Here is a 20,411-nt window from a genome sequence, read left to right on the forward strand (position 1 = left end):
TTTTTCTGTTTGCTGCCAAGAAGCGTTTGTGATACAATGTTCTCATTCAAAAAAAAAAAAAAAACACACACATCATCAGAAATACTCACCACTTTGAAGTATATTTTTATATTTTGTCCTGATCTGCTGCCAAGTACGTTTGGAGTTTGGGTTGCATCTAAATATAAAGTCAAGTAATATGATCTTGTATCATTTTCACATTTACATAAACAAATAAAAATACATTGTAATTTTGTGTATTTACACAATGCCTTCATATGAATATAGTTATATACATACATAGCCCTATACTATATAGCCATATATATATATACATATATATGTATGTATATATGTATGTATGTATGTATGTATGTATGTATATATATATGTGTGTGTGTGTGTGTGTGTGTGTGTGTGTGTGCGCGCGCAAGCAATTAAAATTATTTTAACTGTTAACAGTAGTTCAGTAGTGAAAGCATATTGAAATAACATAAGTTAGTAACACTACAACTTTAGTGATCATTCTTCATTTGTCCGGTCGAATGCTTTTAACAATTACACTGTTATTGTAAAGTGTTAGCATAATTTTTACGGGCGTGCAAATAGATAAACTAACGTTACATATACATAATTAGACCTTGATGTATAAAATATGTATTTAACTTACGCATTAACGCTATCCGCAATCTTTCTCCAACAGTCTTCTCTCGCTTTGGCAGCAGACACGGTATTACTGCGCGCTTGTAAAACGTGCTTAAATTCATTGTATTTCTGCATTATAATAGTTTGCTCCTCAGTGGAGAAATATAAGGACCTCCCTCTCTCCATGTCGAACGCAATTGGTTGTTCGGTGGCACGTCACTCTTTTATGTGCACGCGCGCGCCTCAAGTAATCATGCTTAAGGATCAAAGCCTGGGTTAACAAAGAAAGTTGATGAGCTTCATCATGGTACCAATAATGCCTGATTGAATGGGTTTGGATTTGTCAACCCAAAACTAATCCTGTAACTCTGAGTTTGTTCATCTACGTTCATGGTACAGGCCCCCTGTGGTTTTGTTGTTGTTGTAAAACCATGATTTAACTTTGATAAAGAGACGGGCTAAGCTATTGACGGTTACTGGTTGTTTGTTTTCGAAAATCGTTTAAATGTAAGATTATAAAACATAAAAAAATAACCTGTATATGACCTGGTTTGTTCTTCATTATCGCAGATATGCTTTCCTCCCTCACCATCCATCGGCGCTCATTCTGGGATTGAAAATGCCCGCGCAAAAAAAAAAAAAAAAAAAAAAAAAAGAAAGTATACTGCCCACGATCGGTGACCTCTTAATTAATTGGGAAAGGGGGCGTTTTCCCAACGCCTCCAAAAACGCCCATTTTACGTGGTGGTAATGAAACCCCTGGAATTTAGTGAATGCCGCGAGTCCAGCAGCAACAGCCATAAACCCGTGCTAAAGTGCATTTTGCGACAGGAAAATCGGACGTTCATTGGCTCTCGCCTGCATTCGTCACAGATTACGACATGCCGTGTTTCTGGTGAGATGTGTTGGACGCGCGGGCGCCTTCGAGGAGTGGATCAAGACAATAATCTGGATAATATTTTCAGCGATTAACAATTTAAATTCTGCTCTCATCCTACTGCACCTCAAACCTACTGTATTCCGCCAGAGAGCACTGCGGCTGCAAACGCATCGTTATTTGGATTACTTTTTTGTATGGCTGTTGACATTTTTGCAATAAATAAATGATTGTGATTGCATTTTCCTGTTTTTTATATTTTTATTACTGTTCAGTCATAGTTAACGTTAGGTTTAGAGGTAGAAGTGGGATTAGCGACTATAAAAAATATTTTTAGATATATTTTCAGATTGTGTGTTTATGTATTGAACCCTGTAACTTCCTTGAACAAGAGGGGAACAATCGCCACTTTAATTTACAGCCCGCAGAGGGCACACTTACCCTGTAACTACATGGAACAAGAGTATAATTTCCCAGTAATTTTAAAAAGCTTACGTATAGATACACCAAACTTACGATTTAATAGAATAGGTACCTGTTAAGTTTTTAAGTAATTCCATTATAAATTATTTGTATATCTGTTTGCTACCCCGTTATTACCCAAACGTAACATATTGTTCCCTTATACTTACACGTAGGTACAATATAAATACGAAACATTCACTGTAACTTCAGTTTACTTGCGCAGTTCTTTGCAGGTTGTATATCTGGTTGTTACCCCCGAATTACCAAAACGTAACATAGCCTATTGTTCTCTTATGCCTACACATACGTAATAGGTACACTATAATTACAGAAACGTACACCGTAAATTCAGTATACTTATATAGTTCTTTGCATGTTGCATATCTGGTTTGTTACTCCCTTACTACCCAAATTTAATTCCCTTATACCTACATGTACATTCTTTATAGGTACACTATAATTGCAGAAACATACACCGTAAATTCAGTTTACTTACGTAGTTCTTTGCGTTGTAATCTAAAGCGTTACCGATATATTTATTATTTAAGAGAACTTCTCGAAGAACAGAATGCAGAAAAAACAAATTTACAACCACTTATGCAAAGTACAAAGAACGGTATAAACAAACAAATAAACAAACAACAAATTATGTTCTAAATTTATTTTTTAATAGTCATGCTGTCATTTTTTCCTATCAGCTGTTGGCAGGAGTCGACACATTTCTGGAGATCTTTTGCATATACTTGCAAAGTTGTCCCTGCAGTATGTGAGGGAGCAGAAAAGTCCTCCCCCTCTGATGCAGTTTTCACCTGTGATCACAATTACAGAAAAAGACATTGCAAAAAAAATATCACTACATGTCAATTTTGCATAATGTAAAGAAGTGTTGCACAAAGCTTATATTTAACCAAATATAAAGATAGAGACTTCTGTGTCCAGTAGGTGTCACTCAACTCCACTCTGATTGGCTCAAATTTACCTTAACCCCTGGTATACCCTATACCTTACGAAAATTAAACATGTTCATACCGTAGTTTAAAAAAAAAATAAAAATAAAAAACACATTGTTACCATAGTTTAACGATGAGTACCATTAAAAAGCCATGGCTGTTCTGCAAAAAAATGTGGTTAAAACCTCTTCAGCCCTGTTGCACATTTTGCATTTTTACAGAGTTAGGCATACCTGAATTTAAACTCACCCCGTCGTTATCCAAGATGTTCATGTCTTTCTTTCTTCAGTCACAAAGAAATTAAGTTCCAGGATTCATCTCCATATAGTGGATTTCACTGGTGGCCAGCAGACTGAAGGTTAAAAATGCAGTTTCAGTGAAGCTTCAAAGGGCTTTAAGTGATCCCAGCTGAGGAATAAGGGTCTTATCTAATAAAACGATCTGTCACTTTCTTAAAAAATAAAATAATGTTTATACACTTTTAAACCACTTTTTAACCACAAATGCTCCTTTAGTTCTGCGATGCGCACGCACTTCTCCACACATTACGTAATCCTGTTGGAAAGGCCTTGGGCGATTCATTTTTGTAGTTCGGTTAAAAACTCCATCACATTTTTTCTTCTAACTTTAAATCATCCAACATCATTGCTTTACATTTTTGCTAAAGGGCATTTGAGATTTTTGCATGTTGGTTTTGTAAATACTGAGTGCACTTCCGCCTACGTCACGCTTGACCTTTCCAACATAACGGAATGCTAAGCTAATGCTTACCCAGCATTTGTGGTTAAAAATGTATATATATATATATAATTTTTTAAGAAAATCGATCGTCCTGCTAGATAAGATCATTGTGTATAGTGTAGAGCCCTTTGAAGCTTCATTAAAACTGTGTTTTTAACCTTCAGTTCACTGGCCACTATGAAATCCATGAAGAAAAATCCTTGTTCCCCTTCAGGAACTTGAGCTGCGTCGAAACGCTATGGGAACGCCCCCAGCGTGACCACGCTCTGAAACACGTGTGCATACAGTCCAATGGAGAAGCGAGACGTCACAGGCAGGGTGACGTAGAGACCAGGAAGCTTAAAAGCATGCGCGGTGCGTGCAGCTGGCAGCTTCTGTCTTTCACCAAGCACTCTCTCTGTGTGTGTGTGTGTGTGTGTGTGTGTGTGTACTTGTTTTTGCTACATTGTGGGGACCAAATGTCCCCACAAGGATAGTAAAACCTGAAATTTTTGACACATGTTAAAAAATGATTAAAAATAGTAAATGATGTTTATCTGAAAGTGCAATGATGCAAACATTTTAGGGTTTAGGGTTAGGGTTGGGTTAGGGGATAGACAATATCGTTTGGTTAGTATAAAATCGTATAAAAACGGGTTAGAGACGGGTCCTCCCTCTCTCTGCCTTTCTCCCAAGATCTAGCACTTTCTCTCGGGGATCGGAAGTCCGCGTTGCGGTTTTTCCCCCTCTGAGTGAGAGCTCGCGCTGCTGCGGCTATCTTTCTCCGTGGAGATTGATGCTGTCCGCAAATGACCTGACTGCATATTAGATCACTCGTTTCTACCTGCCCTCGCTTCTAAAAAATAAATAAATAAATAACAGGAACGGGAATTCAAGCGATTTATGTGTGGTTTGTTCGAGAGCTGAGCATGTACAGTCCACCTTTGAGGGGGCGGGCTGTGTTCATTCATAAATGTGTTCATTCAAAAACAGAAAAAGAAAACAAACAACATGCATTTTGAATGTTTAGCTCTTCTCCCATTGTCATTTAATTCTGAGAAATTAAATTTGTTTACTGCACTCTCACCCTGTACTTTCGCTAAGTGTGTGGATGCTGCTGTGGCTTAGCTGTGGCTCCCAGGGCATCTGCATGCTGAACCTTACTCGCATTTTGTTGGTATTAGCTAATTCTGAGCACGAGCGGTTCGGCATCGAGATGTCGTCCTCACCCATATGAAAGAACTTGGGTTGCGACTGAACGCAGAGAAAAGTGTGCTTTCTACATTAGAGAGAACCACTCATCTAGGCGTGGTTTGGGATCGACCACGATGCAGGCATGTCTTTCTCCTGCTCAGATCAAGTCATCCTTGCAGCAGTCAAGAGAGTGAAAGTAGGCACTCACTGTGAAGCAGTTTCAATAACTGCTGGGTCTGAAGGCAGCTGTGTCCAACGTGATACCTTTTGGCCTGCTGTACATGAGACCCCTGCAGTGGTGTCTCAAGACCAAGGGGGTTCTCTCCGAGGGGAAACCTGCTTTGCATGATCAAGGTCACATGGCGATGCCTACGTGCCTTGGACATGTGGAGGAGACCTTGTTTCTTGTCTCAGGGCCCGGTGCTGGGAGATCCTTGTCGCCGCGTAATGCTAGCGACGGATGCGTCCCTCACCGGTTGGGGAGTGGCCATGAGTGGCCACCCCGCCCACGGTCTGTGGAGTGGTCACCATCCAGCTTGGCACATCAGCTGCCTGGAGATGCTGGCCGTGTTTCAGGCACTGAAACACTTGTACCCGGACCTATGAGGCAGTACGTATAAGGAGGATCCTGACTCCTATGGTCCAGGACCTCTGAGGGCAGGCCCTTCTGGGGAAGGGCGTGGTCCACCACATTCTTCGGTGCCCTCGGGAGATCAGCCTCCCAACCCTGCCGGTGCTCCAGGGCACAGCGGTCTCCAGCGAGCCCACACCTCAGTCTTCCGCCTGGAAACGTAGCAGAGCTGGGGAGCTCGCCACCCCTGCGGGGGTCTCTACAGCAGCTAGCAGCAGCTCAAACAACTGTTTCTATAACTGCTGGGTCTGATGGCAGCTGTGTCCAACGTGATACCTTTTGGCCTGCTGTACATGAGACCCCTACAGTGGTGGCTTAGGACCCAGTGGTTGTCCCTGAGGGGAAACCCGTTTCACACATCAAGGTCACGCGGTGATACCCACGTGCCTTGGACATGTGGAGGAAGCCTAGGTTCCTGTCTCAGAGCACGGTGCTGGGAGCTCCTTGTTGCCGCGTAACGCTAGTGACGGATGTGTCGCTCACTGGTTGGGGAGCGCTCATGGACGGCCACCCTGCCTATGGTCAGACATCCTGCCGAGGCCCGGGGAATGGATGCTTCACCCAGGGTTGGTGAAGCAGATTTGGAGAGTGTTTTGCCAGGCTCAGGTGGACCTCTTTGCGACTCGAGAGACATCGCAATGTCCCCTCTGGTACTCTCTGACTCATCCAGCTCCACTGGGGCTGGATGCCATGGTACAGACGTGGCCGAGGCTTCGTCCGTACGCCTTTCCCCCAATTGCTCTGCTCCCGGGAGTTCTGGAGAGAGTGTGTCATTTTTTCCCTCGCTGGAGTTTTGGAAGTTGTGGGTGTGGCCCCTGAGGGGGCACACCTCATAGCTTCCGGTCTCTCAACTGAGGTTGTTGAGACCATCCTCCAATCCAGAGCTCCCTCCACAAGGAAACTGTATGCCCTGAAGTGGAAACTTTTCACTTCATGGTGTGGAGAATGCCAGCAGGACTTAGTTAACTGGCCACTTGGTGGGTTGGTGTGGTTGGGATGCTATTCCATAGCCTCGAGTCCTCTGAACCCCCCATTGACATGACACGATAGTTGATTGACATGAGCGTCTTACCTTTTGATGCCGGAGCAGGGATGTAAGTTAGACAAGAATATCTCTGATTGAGCGACTGAGGTGTTGTGTTGCTGGATGTAATAATGAACATAGTGGTCGTCATTTACTCCCGACATCTGAGCTGCTGAAGATGCAGTGGATTAGTTTGTTTGAGAAGGGAATGTGGCTCCCAATCTAAAGTAAACAATCTCTCAGAGCAGCAGAGAGTAGAGAGGGGTGGGACGAGCAGAGCTCATTTGCATTTAAAGAAACAATTCCTCAGAATGGGTTTATTTTTGCAGAGCTGATTTTGACAAGGTAAAAAGGGTGTTGTTTTACACAACCATTGATAATTTTTAACCAAAGTATATTATAGACTTTTCATTAAGACCCTAAAGAATCATATCAACTTGTGGAAAATTGGCATTCGATGACCCCATTAAGATCCAAAAGTGATTCAGTCAAGAGCAGTGAATGATTTTCTTTTTGTCTTTTGTTGTTTGTTTGTGGACAATATATATCAGCAGGTTTATTTGACTACTGACCGACTGCACATTTATTTAACACATAACCGACTGGTTTAACATGAATACACAACACAACAGGCTTTTTGATCTAATTATGTGTGTATTTTACCATTCAAGCGCAGTAAGACGTGATAGAGATGTAAATTCGTGATGGCGTGCTGTTCGAGAGAGAGACACATTCTGTGTGTGCTTCATCTGTGTCAGACAACGTGAGCCCCGTATTGGGTTCTTCATTGTGCTTAATAACTCTATTTAACATCGAACATGTCCCATTCTTTATTTACTCATGCATTAATGTTCTTTCATCACTGTTAGGTGCATGTAATTTTAAAATAGTACTGTACACACAGATATATTTGCATGCACCTGCTGAAAAAAAAACTGCTAAAATCAGCTTTAGCTGGTTGGCTGGTTTTAGCTGGTCTTCCAGGCTGGTCTTAGCTGGTCAGCAGGCTGGTTTTAGAGGGGTTTTGGGGCCACTTCCAGGCTTGTCTTAGCTGGCTAGGCTGGAGACCAGCTAAAACCAGCTACTTCCAGCTTAAACCAGCTAAAACCAACCAACCAGCCTAGGCTGGTTTTACCTGTTTTTCTTTTCAGCAGGGGTGGCATGTTACACTATGTTTCTCCTCCCAATACATAAATCAGCATCTTATCTAATCAGTCACATGGTCTAAATTTTCCCGCTATTGCAGAGTATTATTTAGCAAACTCATACATACCCAACATGAATATAAACCTAAAAAATGTTCAGTAGTTATTCAAAAGATGTACACAATGAGTGATTAAGACTTGGTAGTCAAATGTGTGAGTTACATGCATAATATGAAGTTATGTATAGTAAGGATTAATTGCTCATAAGTCATTTTAGCATAATTTTGGTACATATATACATGGAAGGTTTCTGTGCCATTCTGTGAACGTGATGTATGTTCTGCTAAGGAACGAAAAGGTCAAAAGGGTATAGAAGGAATCTCAGTCTGGTCCTTGTCTTGGGTGGAGGAAACCACCCAGTAAAGTCTCTACTAATGATTTTCCTCATGTGATGGTCATGATGGGCTGTGTCTTTGACCATTAATCTTCTTTCCTGCCCCAAAATTAACAATCTACTTACTGAGTTGGAATTGTCAGTAAGTGTTCTTTTGTTTTAATGCTGCAAGCTGTTCAAAGCTCCTAGACTTGCTTCAGACTCATGGCACCAGGATATCATGGACAGATTTATGATGTTGTCTGCTTATTCTGGGCCTCTTTGTGGAATTTGGCTCTTTGGGTTGTTTCAACACTTCTGTTTGAATCTTCAATTGTCTGATTTGCTCTGATACACTACACATCAGATCTGTCAGATGGAGTCTGTAACATTTCAGTACATATGAGTCATGAACATAATGTTTTATTGTCTGATGTAACTCAAAATAATGTACTAAAGTACGATTTTTCTGTTTCCATTTTGTTTCAGTTGTAACGTCAACTACAGCAACAGCACTGAATCCAGACACTGCACCAAGATCTGTGAATCAAGGTGTGTATGTACATCATTCTCATTTCAGACACTGAATTCACACTAGAATCAGTTTCTAAATGTACTGAATCCTTTCTGGAGCAGCTGATCACAAACTTTAACTCGTTAACTTGTACATTTCCCAAAATACTTAAAGATGAAAACTAATACTGTTAAAAGTAACTATAAAATGTCAAAGAGACGATCCTAAACCATCATGTCTGTGTCATGGGCATTTAGTGAATATGAGGTATAGTCTGTTAGTGTGCAGATGGCTTTCAGTTCAAATAAACAATTCTCTGGAAAACCTGATACTGATTGCTCAATTGTAACATCCAGTGATCAGATATCTGCTAGTATTCACCATTGTCCATAGACCATTTTGCTAGATGTAAACCACACTGGTCCAGAAGCACTTCCTGTTTTTTTGTTTTTTATTTTTTATTTTATTTCACATATACAAATACATCTTAAAGGTGCTAACATTTTCATCCAGTCAAATGTTTTGTTGGTTGTATTTTTTTGTGATGTTTGTGTAAAGTAAAAAAAAAAAAAAGAAACAGGAAGTGTATGTATGGGACCAGTATGTTTACATCTGATGAAATGGTCTATAGCAACACTGTATATCAGACACCGGCCTGATTATTAGTATTTCTGAAACCAGCACTACATAGAAACACAACTGGACTGTCCTGTGTCTCAATTATGAAATGTTGTGAAAATGACCTCAGAGGATTAATAATACTAATATTACTGTCAGTGGTAAAAATACTGTAATATTGATGCAGTGGTGATGATGCTGCTCAGCCAGTTGTTTAGTACATTTGAACTGACTATTTTTAGTGTAAGCTGTAAGATAATATAGACCAGGGGTGCATTTCTTAAAAGCATTATTAGCCAACTATTGTCGAAAGTTCTGTCATTATTACTAACATAGTTCAACAATTCAGTGTTTCCCGAAACCATAGTTCAAACAAACATTCGAAAAATAGTGTTGCAAACTTACATGGTTGAAACTACAGCTCTCAACCTGCGTTAGAAGCATAGTTTCTTAATAAGACATATGCACTTAAATAAATTATGCTCTTATACTATCTAAATACAAATGCATTTTAATCTATGTATTTTTGTGCATCCTTAATAAGGGCCATTTTTGAAGAGTGCACATGTGCATAAATGAACCCCCAGAGTATGACGTAAGAGGGAACCCGTGATGAAACAAATCGAATAAAACAAAATGACAGGAAACAAAAAAATAGTAAATTATTCATCATGTACTTGTACTTGTTGAGGCACAGAACTATTAACTAACTGTTAAGTAATTAGTCATTGTGCCTCAACAAGTAAAGTCTTAACATAATGATATCTTTGCAAATCATTAGCTAATGATTAATTAAAGCAGACAACTGGTTGAAATGCATGGCTTCAACCCATGAAGAAGCATGGCTCCAACTCATTGAGACACATGACTAACTAATTCTAAATCCAAAACTACAATGACATATTACTTAACAGTTAGTTAATAGTTCTGTGCCCCAACAAGTAAAGCCATGACATAATGATGCATTAGCAGATCATTAGCTAAGGATTAATTAAAGCAGACAACTGGAAGGTGAGTAATTAACACATGAATTTACATGATTAGTTAATAAAGTTATTAGGGAATTAATACATTATGACCCGTGTAACTAATAACAATTTATTGATTACTTAATCTATGAATCATATAGAATGTTTATTAGTTGCTGATGTAGTAATCATTAATAAATGGTTTAGTTCTTCATGAATTATACATTAACTCATGATTATCTTTGGTTCGGGCTAAAATGCCTAGCTCGGACCCCTCTCCCTGGGCAGGGGCAGTGCCCCGGGCTCGAGAATGATTACTGAGCTCGGAGCCCTCTCCCGGACAGCACGCCAAATACGCATAATCTTTACTCAGTTTATTATATGCAAGTGTGAACTCGTGAAATAAGGATAATTATGCTATTTAATGTGTAATTTATCATTTTTTGTAGTTTGCTGTTTTTCTGTATGTTGTTAAACACAGTAATGCTGAATGTGTTTCTCTGTATCGTCTCAGTGATTGTGATTGTTGTAGGCGCTTCATTCGCTGTTCTCCTTCCTGCTCTGATTTTTTTTGGCTGATTCAGAAAAAAGAGCCGGTGAGTTTTAAAAATATCTTCTATTCTGGTACAACAGACAAAAACATCTGACTGAGTATTTACAGATAAAATTAGAAATCAGTGAGTTAACACAAACAGTGTTTCTATTCTTCAGCACTAGAATTCTTCTAGACTCTTTTAGAAAATGCTTGTTGTGTTTGGTTTGTGTGTTTGATCATAACTATTCACATGCCATTATTTTTCTGGGCCCGTATTCACAAAACATCTTAAGGCTAAAAGTAGCTCAAAACTTGCTGATTTAGGAAAAAATCTTAAAAATAATGGGTGTGTCGGTCTTAAATTTAGGACTCCTAAAAAGCATATTTCATAGAGTGTTTTAGCACTAAAACTAGCTCCTGCAGTTACTGTGGTAATTTTCCTGTCATGTTACAGTATGATCTGTCATCCTAACCTCATGTCTGTGTAATAGATTTTCACTAAACCTGTAGGTTTTACACATACTTTACTTCAACATTTGCAGCTCCTGAAATAAATAATTAGTCTGCTTCACACAGTAGTGATGGATGGGCCTTTAATAGCTTAATTTGCTGTATTTTCATTGATGTTTAGGAGCAGACAGATGATGTGACTTTTATGTGACTGAAGTTACTGTGAACAAGAAAAAACAAGCCAGAAAAATAAGGTAAACAAGTAAACAATTCCTCAACATGACCTATATCAGTTTTATTATATGCAGTTCTTCTAAATGTGTCTTGAATTGAGCTCAAACAACATGCTGTAATAGTTGTGTGTTAAAACAGTAACTGTGATGTTGATTCAGGTTCGCTGTGATGATAAAGTGACTTACGCTTCCATCAGAGGAGCAGAAGCTGGAGCTCAGGAAAACTTTTTGGACAGATGGTCCCAACTGTTACGAGTAGTTAATTAATTGTCAGCTCTTTGTAATATTATATCTTTCCGTCAATAATAAAATAGCCTATGTCCAACATGTATACAGTATGTATGAAATGTATTTAATTTTAAATTTATTTTCCATCATTATACAAGACAGGTCAAGATAAATCTTTTCATTACTTTTATATTATATGTTAGCTATAAAGCCACAGCAGAACTGTTGTGCATCTCTGAACAACACAGTGATTCGTCTCTGGGTGAATCTGTTTTTTAAACTAATCAGGTGAAACAATGATTCAATTGTGAGCCCATTTACTTGATTCCAAAATGAATCAGATGTTTGAACAAATCAAATGACTCAGTGGGCCCAATTATGTACCTGGAGCAATGCAGCGGCAGGTGTGACGCAAGTGTTTATTGCAAGTTTCAGCCCAACGCAGTTATCATTTTCACGTCCTGTGCCACATTGTTTAAATATCAAATGCATTTGTGCACCTGTGGGTGTGCTGGTCTGAAAATGCAGTGTGTTCAGGCGCATTGTTGGTGCGTTGCCATTTTGAGGCAACTGAAATAAACTGCGCCATTGACCAACTGAAACCTGGTCTAAAGTCAATAGCGCAATATTGTTTTGTTATTTAAAGAGTGCATTATTAATATGCACCTATAGACAGGTGCACAATGCACATACACTCTGCTTATTACAAACAGGGACGTGCAACAGCACACAAATATGCCAAATATTAATAATGATTACAATATAAAAGATTATTGTAAAAGCCCATTTGAGTGGGCTCGGCCTTTGAATGCACCCCCCTTTGCATCTGCCCTGCTCTGTGGAGAAGTGTTCAGTCTTTGTTCTTGCAAAATCTGCCATGTAAATAGTGAATTGGTTGGTTTAATGCATGTTACGCCCAAAACACACCCATGACTCATCAAGAGAATAGGGACAACCCTTTCAGACTATGCGCCGAGCATGCAGACTGTTTTCCAATCTTTAAAATAGCAAAAGTGGATTCGGACACCTGCACCATGCACTTTAGACCATTTGCTTAGACCAGGGGTCACCAAACTTGTTCCTGGAGGGCTGGTGTCCTGCAGAGTTAACCCCCAACTTTCCTCAACACACCTGCCTGGAAGTTTTTTAAGTATACCGAGTAAGACATTGATTAGCTGGTTTAGGTGTGTTTTATTAGGGTTGGAGCTAAACTCTGCAGGGACACTGGCCCTCCAGGACCGGGTCTGGTGACCCCTGGCTTAGATCGTTAAAATGCGGCACAGTGTCTAAATTCACTTACTCGATTTCATTAAACTGGACTATATTAGTGGACTAATGCAAGGAATATGAATAGGGGGTGATTCCACATACAGCCAGAGTATTTGACTAGGGAGCCCACAACTGTGTGTGTATATATCAATGATAATAACAAATGCAACACATTTTCGCATTTTTTTTGGTCTTAATTTTTTATGTATTTATTTTTTTCAACTTAAAAACAATTTAAAAAAGAAAAACAATTTAAAAAAAGAAAAAAAAAGGAAAAAATGTTTGAGTATCATCACCATACTTGGCCACATTTCCCAACACTTTACAGTATTTTCAGGGCAGTGAGCTCACTGTTGAGGTTTATAAACATGTTATTGCTGTGAGATCTCAGTTTGTTTGACCGCACAGGTTATTAAAGAAACTCAGAAGAGGAACTGACATCTTAACTCACACAAAACTGATGATCTCTGAACCCAGTTTGGACTGATGGGTCTGAATTTTCACACGTTCAGGCAGTGTTGACATGACACCATTTTCAACAACAACAACAAAAAAAAAACCTTTTTTTTTGGGCTGTTCATTTACACAACAGTGCGAACAACAATACAATAGAGATTTCAAAGTGCAAGTTTTTGAAAACAATACTCCTATTGTTTCTGTGTGAACTACAAAAATATCTTCTTTCACCACAAAGTACCTTTGGTGAAACAGAAAGGTTCTTCAGATGTTACAGGTTCTTTAGACCATTTAGACAAAAAATGTTCTTCTATGGTATCGTGAAGCACCTTTATTTTTAAGAGTGTACTGGATTGGCATGTGTGATAGAGCATTTTTAGCCGTGGGCAACATATGACCATGTTGTTGTCTGTGTGCAAATTGCGGCATCACTGAATCAATATTTTCCTGTTTATATCTGTAATGCACTATATAAATAAAGTGTGACTTGACCTTTCCTAGTTTGTGTGTTGTATTCATACTCTTTGTGTAAACTTTTGTCTTGTTTTAATTGATCATGGTGACTGTGGGTCGAACACTTTGTGAGACATTACATGTTTCCTGTAGTATTTCCAGAGCTGTGATCTCACTGTTGAGGTTTGGAAACATGTTACTGTGATCATCTCTGAATCCACATTAGACTGATGGGTGTGAATCTGGACACTCATGCTGCTCTTTATGAGACTGTCTGTCTGAACACAGGAAAGAAAGACTGACAGAAAGAGAAAATGGCTGATAAGTGTCATTTGTGTCTGCTGGGACTGATCATTCTCTCTTCACTTCTCACAGGTAAACACATTTCTACATGCTCTTTAAAGAGTTCAATATGAATATACATACATAGAAATGTTTTACTAGAGCTGGTCTGGTGTTGAGATTGTGAATGAGTTACTCTGTTCAGGTTTTATTCTTCCTGAAATTCATGTTCTGATCTCAGAGTCACATTTACAAATACTGTTTTAGTCCTGAATGCACTGACATCTGACACTGAGAATGACCTGCTGACACAGGAGTTTGTTTATGAAGCTTCATTTATGTATATATAACATAACATTCACTCAAATGTTCTTGTGTTTCAGGTACCAGTGGAGTGGATGAGACTCATGTGTTCATCAGTTCTGGTGAAAATGTCCGTCTGCCCTGTAATAATGATCTCCATGACTGTAAATCAACTACATGGAACTATAACAGACATTCGGCAGCAGTTGAACTGATTGGTGGTGGGATTAAGAAAAACACAGAGAGACATGAGAGACTGAGTCTGGGGTCTGACTGCTCTCTGAACATCAAGAACGTCATAAAAGAAGATTATGGACTTTACAGCTGCCGACAATATGTGAATGGACAACAAGGAACGTGATGCACGTGTTCATCTGCATGTTCTTCATGGTAATTTTACAATTATGTGGTCGATTTAAAGTGCAAATTCTCAGTTTAATTGCTCATGATGGTTGAGAAGTGTGTGATTTGTGTGTTATTCTGTGTTTCAGTCTCTTCATCATCCTCACAGACTGAGATCAGTGCAGGCAGCTCTGTGACTCTCTACTGTCAGTTGTATTCATATACTGGAGTCTCTTGTGATGATTGGATCCGTTCTGAGGGAATTCAGCTGTTCTGGGTGAATCAGGCTGGTGTTAAACTGAAAATATCAGACACCATATATCAGGAATCAGCTCCAGGACTCTGTATCATCACTCTGACTACAACACTCCTGAATGAAGATGACAACAGAGAGTGGAGATGTGAAGTTACTCACAGAAATCAAGTCAAGACCTCAGTCACATAGAGTCAAGGTGAGAGAATAATCTAATTAATCATTTTAGATCCTCATAATGTCAGTAACACTAAGGACTAGTATCATTGAAGCAGAACAAATGAAGGAACAAAAGCTTCTTTCAGTCTGACAGAAGAGAAACTCAAATTAAGTTTAACTGTCCAAGAAGTGCTGCTGTAAATAATGAGGAAATTGAAACCTGATAGCAAAAAGTAACATTTTATATAATGTGATTATCAAAGTTAAAATATAATCTGAACTAACATTCATCATTACAGCTCAAGATAAAACGGCAGCAGTGATTCCAGTCCACATCACAAACTCTCAGGATCCCTCGACTACAAACACACACAAAACTAAAGGTACATCATCACTGTTTTTCTCACATCAGTGTTTTGCAGTGCATAATGCTATAATTATCTTGTTTGTTAACTAAATAAAATATGATTGTCATTTCTACAGTGATTAATAAGAAATAATATTCATCCTTCACAGCTCAAGCTGATTCAGTGACAGCAGTGATTCCAGTCCACATCACAAAATCAACTGCAACAACAGCAGTAACGAGGTACAGTAAAAACAATAAATAAATAAAAAAAAAAAAATCATTGTTGTCAGTTTTACTGAATCCTCTCTTGTCTGTGTTATTTAATAAATGCACATAATCACTTAAGTTAAATTTGAAAAAGTTATATTATGCATTTTGACTAAAGGTAAGTCTGTTTGTGTTTAATGTTCAAATGTTATTTCTGGTCTTTTGAGGAGTTTGTGTTATGTTGAAGTCTATGTTGAAATAGTAGTGATGTTGATGTCCTACAGTATTATGATCTGAATGTTCATCTTCTGCAGCTCCAGTCGATATAAAATCACTGATTCCAGTCAGCAGATCAAACTCTGAGACGACTTCAAGACAAACTACAGCAGCAGCTCCTGCACAAGGTTCATCATCACTGACACACATCAGCAGTCTCTCACTTCACTCATTTACACTTGTTTTATCACAGTTGAACCAACCACAATAACATCAACCTGCTAATTCATGAGTTCAACATTTAAACCTCAAAGGATTGATAAACATTTATTCATTTAAAATGTTTTCATACAAGGTTGTAGGTTTTAGATGCTGCCAATACATAAATATTCTACATTTCAGTGTTCATGCAAACTTGCCACAAAATGTCACACACAAATATTTATAAATGAGAAAGAGATCACATTGGACAGAAAGACAGAAAGTGTCATTAGATTAATTTTTGGTAAATGGTAACTATCAGTTTCCTCCTGACACCTTGAGATTGAAAACATGATAATAGATGATGGACTCATGAAGCAGCACAAGTTAATTTATCATTTCTGTGATGTTAAGCTTAAGTATGATGATGACGTTTGTTAAATATGTTCATCATGTTTGAACTGAACTAACAGACAGTTGGGCTGCTGGATCATTGATCAGAGGTGTGACACGTCTTTGCACTGTTCGTTGTTTTATACCTTTGATTTCATTTAAATTTCCACAGTCTGATTTTTCTCATAATCCTCTCCATCATCTGTCCACACATCTTTCCTGCAGTGATTGTGATTATTGTTGAGTTTGCAGTGTTTGCTGCTCCTACTGTGATTCTTCTTCAGATCATCTGTGCAAGAAGAGCTGGTGAGTTTTTGACATGATTCACATTGATCTGAAACAAAGTCTTTAGTCATGAGAGCTCAGTAAATGCTTTTGTTGAATTATTTTGCAGGGAGGAAGGATTCACAACATCAGATGATATAGTGATGAATATAATATTAGAATAAAATATTTATTTGCTTGTTTTTAAATGTTTTTGAAAATTTTTAATGAACAGGCTTTTTTGTACGACCTGGCTATTCCTGAAGTCAAAGAGGCCTGGGCATATTTAAAATTCTTTTACGCATTCTTCGAAACAGCTTTTGGTTAAAATGACAGTGTTTCCAATTCTGGATTTTGGTGATATAGTTTACAGGTCTGCTTCAAAAGATCTCTTCATAAAATGGATATTATTTACTATGCTGCAATCCGCTTTGTGACTAGAGCTGCATTTAACACTCATCATTGTCACTTGTATTCTTTATTGAACTGGCCTTTTCTTCATGCTTGTAGACAAATTCATTGTTTTTTTGTTTATTTATAAAACCCTTATTGGGAAAACACCATTATATTTACAGTCACTTCTTAATATTCATAGTACAAGTCATAATCTGTGCTCTAGTAGTGTTATATGTGTAATTTTTGTATAACTAAAGTTTGTACTTTCTTTGGTTGTTATTCCATTCAGTTTTCTGCTGCCAATGACTGGAATTATTTGCAGCAGACTTTAAAGCTTAGTTAATTTGTTTCACTTACTACTTTTAAACATTTAATTCAGTCTATAGTACAGGATTATTGTACTTGTTTTTAGTCACCTGTTTGTTTTTATGTTATTGTTTATAATTGTGTCATGTGTTTGTAGTTGCATAATGTCTTTATTGTTTTGTACCTGCTTTTTATGCTGCCTCTTGGCCAGGTCGTCATTGTAAATGAGAACTGGTTCTCAGTTGACTTACCTGGTTAAATAAAGGTTATTATTATTATTATTATTATTATTATTATTATTATTATTATTATTATTATTATCTGTTAATTATCATACAACATATTTACAGATGTATCATAATGTTTTTTTATTAATTCACTAATCATTTCAATTCATAGACAAATCCTTACTTATGAAAATATATGAATTCACATGCATCATGCTGTAAGTTTTTTTTTTTTTTTTTTTTTTTTAATACAGGAGCTGGTCATATAATTAGAATATCTTCAAAAGTTGATTTATTTCACTAATTCCATTCAAGAAGTGAAACTTGTATAATGTATACATTCATTCCACACGGACTGATATATTTCAAGTGTTTATTTCTTTTAATTTTGATGATTATAACTGACAACTAATGAAAACCCCAAATTCAGTATCTCAGAAAATTAGAATATTGTGAAAAGGTTCAGTATTGAAGAGATCTGATGCCACACTCTAATCAGCTAATTAACTCAAAACACCTGCAAAGGCCTTTAAATGGTCTCTCATTCTAGTTCTGTAGCTACACAATCATGGGGAAGACTGCTGATTTGACAGTTGTCCAAAAGACGACCATTGACACCTTGCACAAGGAGGGCAAGACACAAAAGGTCATTGCAAAAGAGGCTGGTGTTCACAGAGCTCTGTGTCCAAGCACATTGATAGAGAGGCGAAGGGAAGGAAAAGATGTGGTAGAAAAAAAATGTACAAGCAATAGGGATAACCGCACTCTGGAGAGAATTGTGAAACAAAACCCTTTCAAGAATGTGGGGGAGATTCACAAAGAGTGGACTGCAGCTGGAGTCAGTGCTTCAAGAACCACTGCGCACAGACGTCTGCAAGACATGGGTTTCAGCTGTCGCATTCCTTGTGTCAAGCCACTCTTGAACAACAGACAGCGTCAGAAGCGTCTCGCCTGGGCTAAAGACAAAAAGGACTGGACTGCTGCTGAGTGGTCCAAAGTTATGTTCTCTGATGAAAGTAAACTTTGCATTTCCTTTGGAAATCAGGGTCCCAGAGTCTGGAGGAAGAGAGGAGAGGCACAGAATCCACGTTGCTTGAGGTCCAGCGTAAAGTTTCCACAGTCAGTGATGGTTTGGGGTGCCATGTCCTCTGCTGGTGTTGGTCCACTGTGTTTTCTGAGGTCCAAGGTCAACGCAGCTGTATACCAAGACGTTTTAGAGCACTTCATGCTTCCTGCTGCTAACCAACTTTATGGAGATGCACATTTCATTTTCCAACAGGACTTGGCACCTGCACACAGTGCCAAAGCTACCAGTACCTGGTTTAAGGACCATGGTATCCCTGTTCTTAACTGGCCAGCAAACTCGCCTGACCTTAACCCCATAGAAAATCTATGGGGTATTGTGAAGAGGAAGATGCGATATGCCAGACGCAACAATGCAGAAGAGCTGAAGGCCACTATCAGAGCAACCTGGGCTCTCATAACACCTGAGCAGTGCCACAGACTGATCGACTCCATGCCACACCGCATTGCTGCAGTAATTCAGGCAAAAGGAGCCCCAACTAAGTATTGAGTGCTGTACATGCTCATACTTTTCATGTTCATACTTTTCAGTTGGCCAAGATTTCTAAAAATCCTTTCTTTGTATTGGTCTTAAGTAATATTCAAATTTTCTGAGATACTGAATTTGGGGTTTTCATTAGTTGTCAGTTATAATCATCAAAATTAAAAAAAAAAAAAACACTTGAAATATATCAGTCTGTGTGGAATGAATGTGTACATTATACAAGTTTCACTTCTCGAATGGAATTAGTGAAATAAATCAACTTTTTGAAGATATTCTAATTATATGACCAGCACCTGTATGTATATATATATATATATATATATATATATATATATATATATATATATACACACACACATGCAAAATTTACTTTCATCAGAGAACATAACTTTGGACCACTCAGCAGCAGTCCAGTCCTTTTTGTCTTTAGCCCAGGCGAGACGCTTCTGACACTGTCTGTTGTTCAAGAGTGGCTTGACACAAGGAATGCGACAGCTGAAAGCCATGTCTTGCATACGTCTGTGCGCAGTGGTTCTTGAAGCACTGACTCCAGCTGCAGTCCACTCTTTGTGAATCTCCCCCACATTTTTGAATGGGTTTTGTTTCACAATTCTCTCCAGGGTGCGGTTATCCCTATTGCTTGTACACTTTTTTCTACCGCATCTTTTCCTTCCCTTCACCTCTCTATTAATGTGCTTGGACACAGAGCTCTGTGAACAGCCTCTTTTGCAATGACCTTTTGTGTCTTGCCCTCCTTGTGCAAGGTGTCAATGGTCGTCTTTTGGAAACTGTCAAATCAGCAGTCTTCCCCATGATTGTGTAGCCTACAGAACTAGAATGAGAGACCATTTAAAGGCCTTTGCAGGTGTTTTGAGTTAATTAGCTGATTAGAGTGTGGCACCAGGTGTCTTCAATACTGAACCTTTTCACAATATTCTAATTTTCTGAGATACTGAATTTGGGGTTTTCATTAGTTGTCAGTTATAATCATCAAAATTAAAAGAAATAAACACTTGAAATATATCAGTCTGTGTGGAATGAATGTATACATTAAACAAGTTTTACTTCTTGAATGGAATTAGTGAAATAAATCAACTTTTTGAAGATATTCTAATTATATGACCAGCACCTGTATATACATACAGTACTGTGTAAAAGTTTTAGGCCACTAGTATTTTCACCAGCTAAAAAATGGTTTAAAATAAGTTATTTCTTTCTT

General features: G+C 38.4%; 1 pseudogene; it reads left to right on the top strand.

Annotated features, from left to right (window-relative positions):
• The window catches only part of LOC127162783 (uncharacterized), a 54,155-nt pseudogene extending 39,068 nt beyond the window's left edge, over positions 1-15,087 (top strand).
• Positions 15,088-20,411: the final 5,324 nt, after the last annotated feature.

Source organism: Labeo rohita, chromosome 3, assembly GCF_022985175.1.
Source record: "Labeo rohita strain BAU-BD-2019 chromosome 3, IGBB_LRoh.1.0, whole genome shotgun sequence".
In the NCBI taxonomy this organism is placed as follows: Eukaryota; Metazoa; Chordata; class Actinopteri; order Cypriniformes; family Cyprinidae; genus Labeo; species Labeo rohita.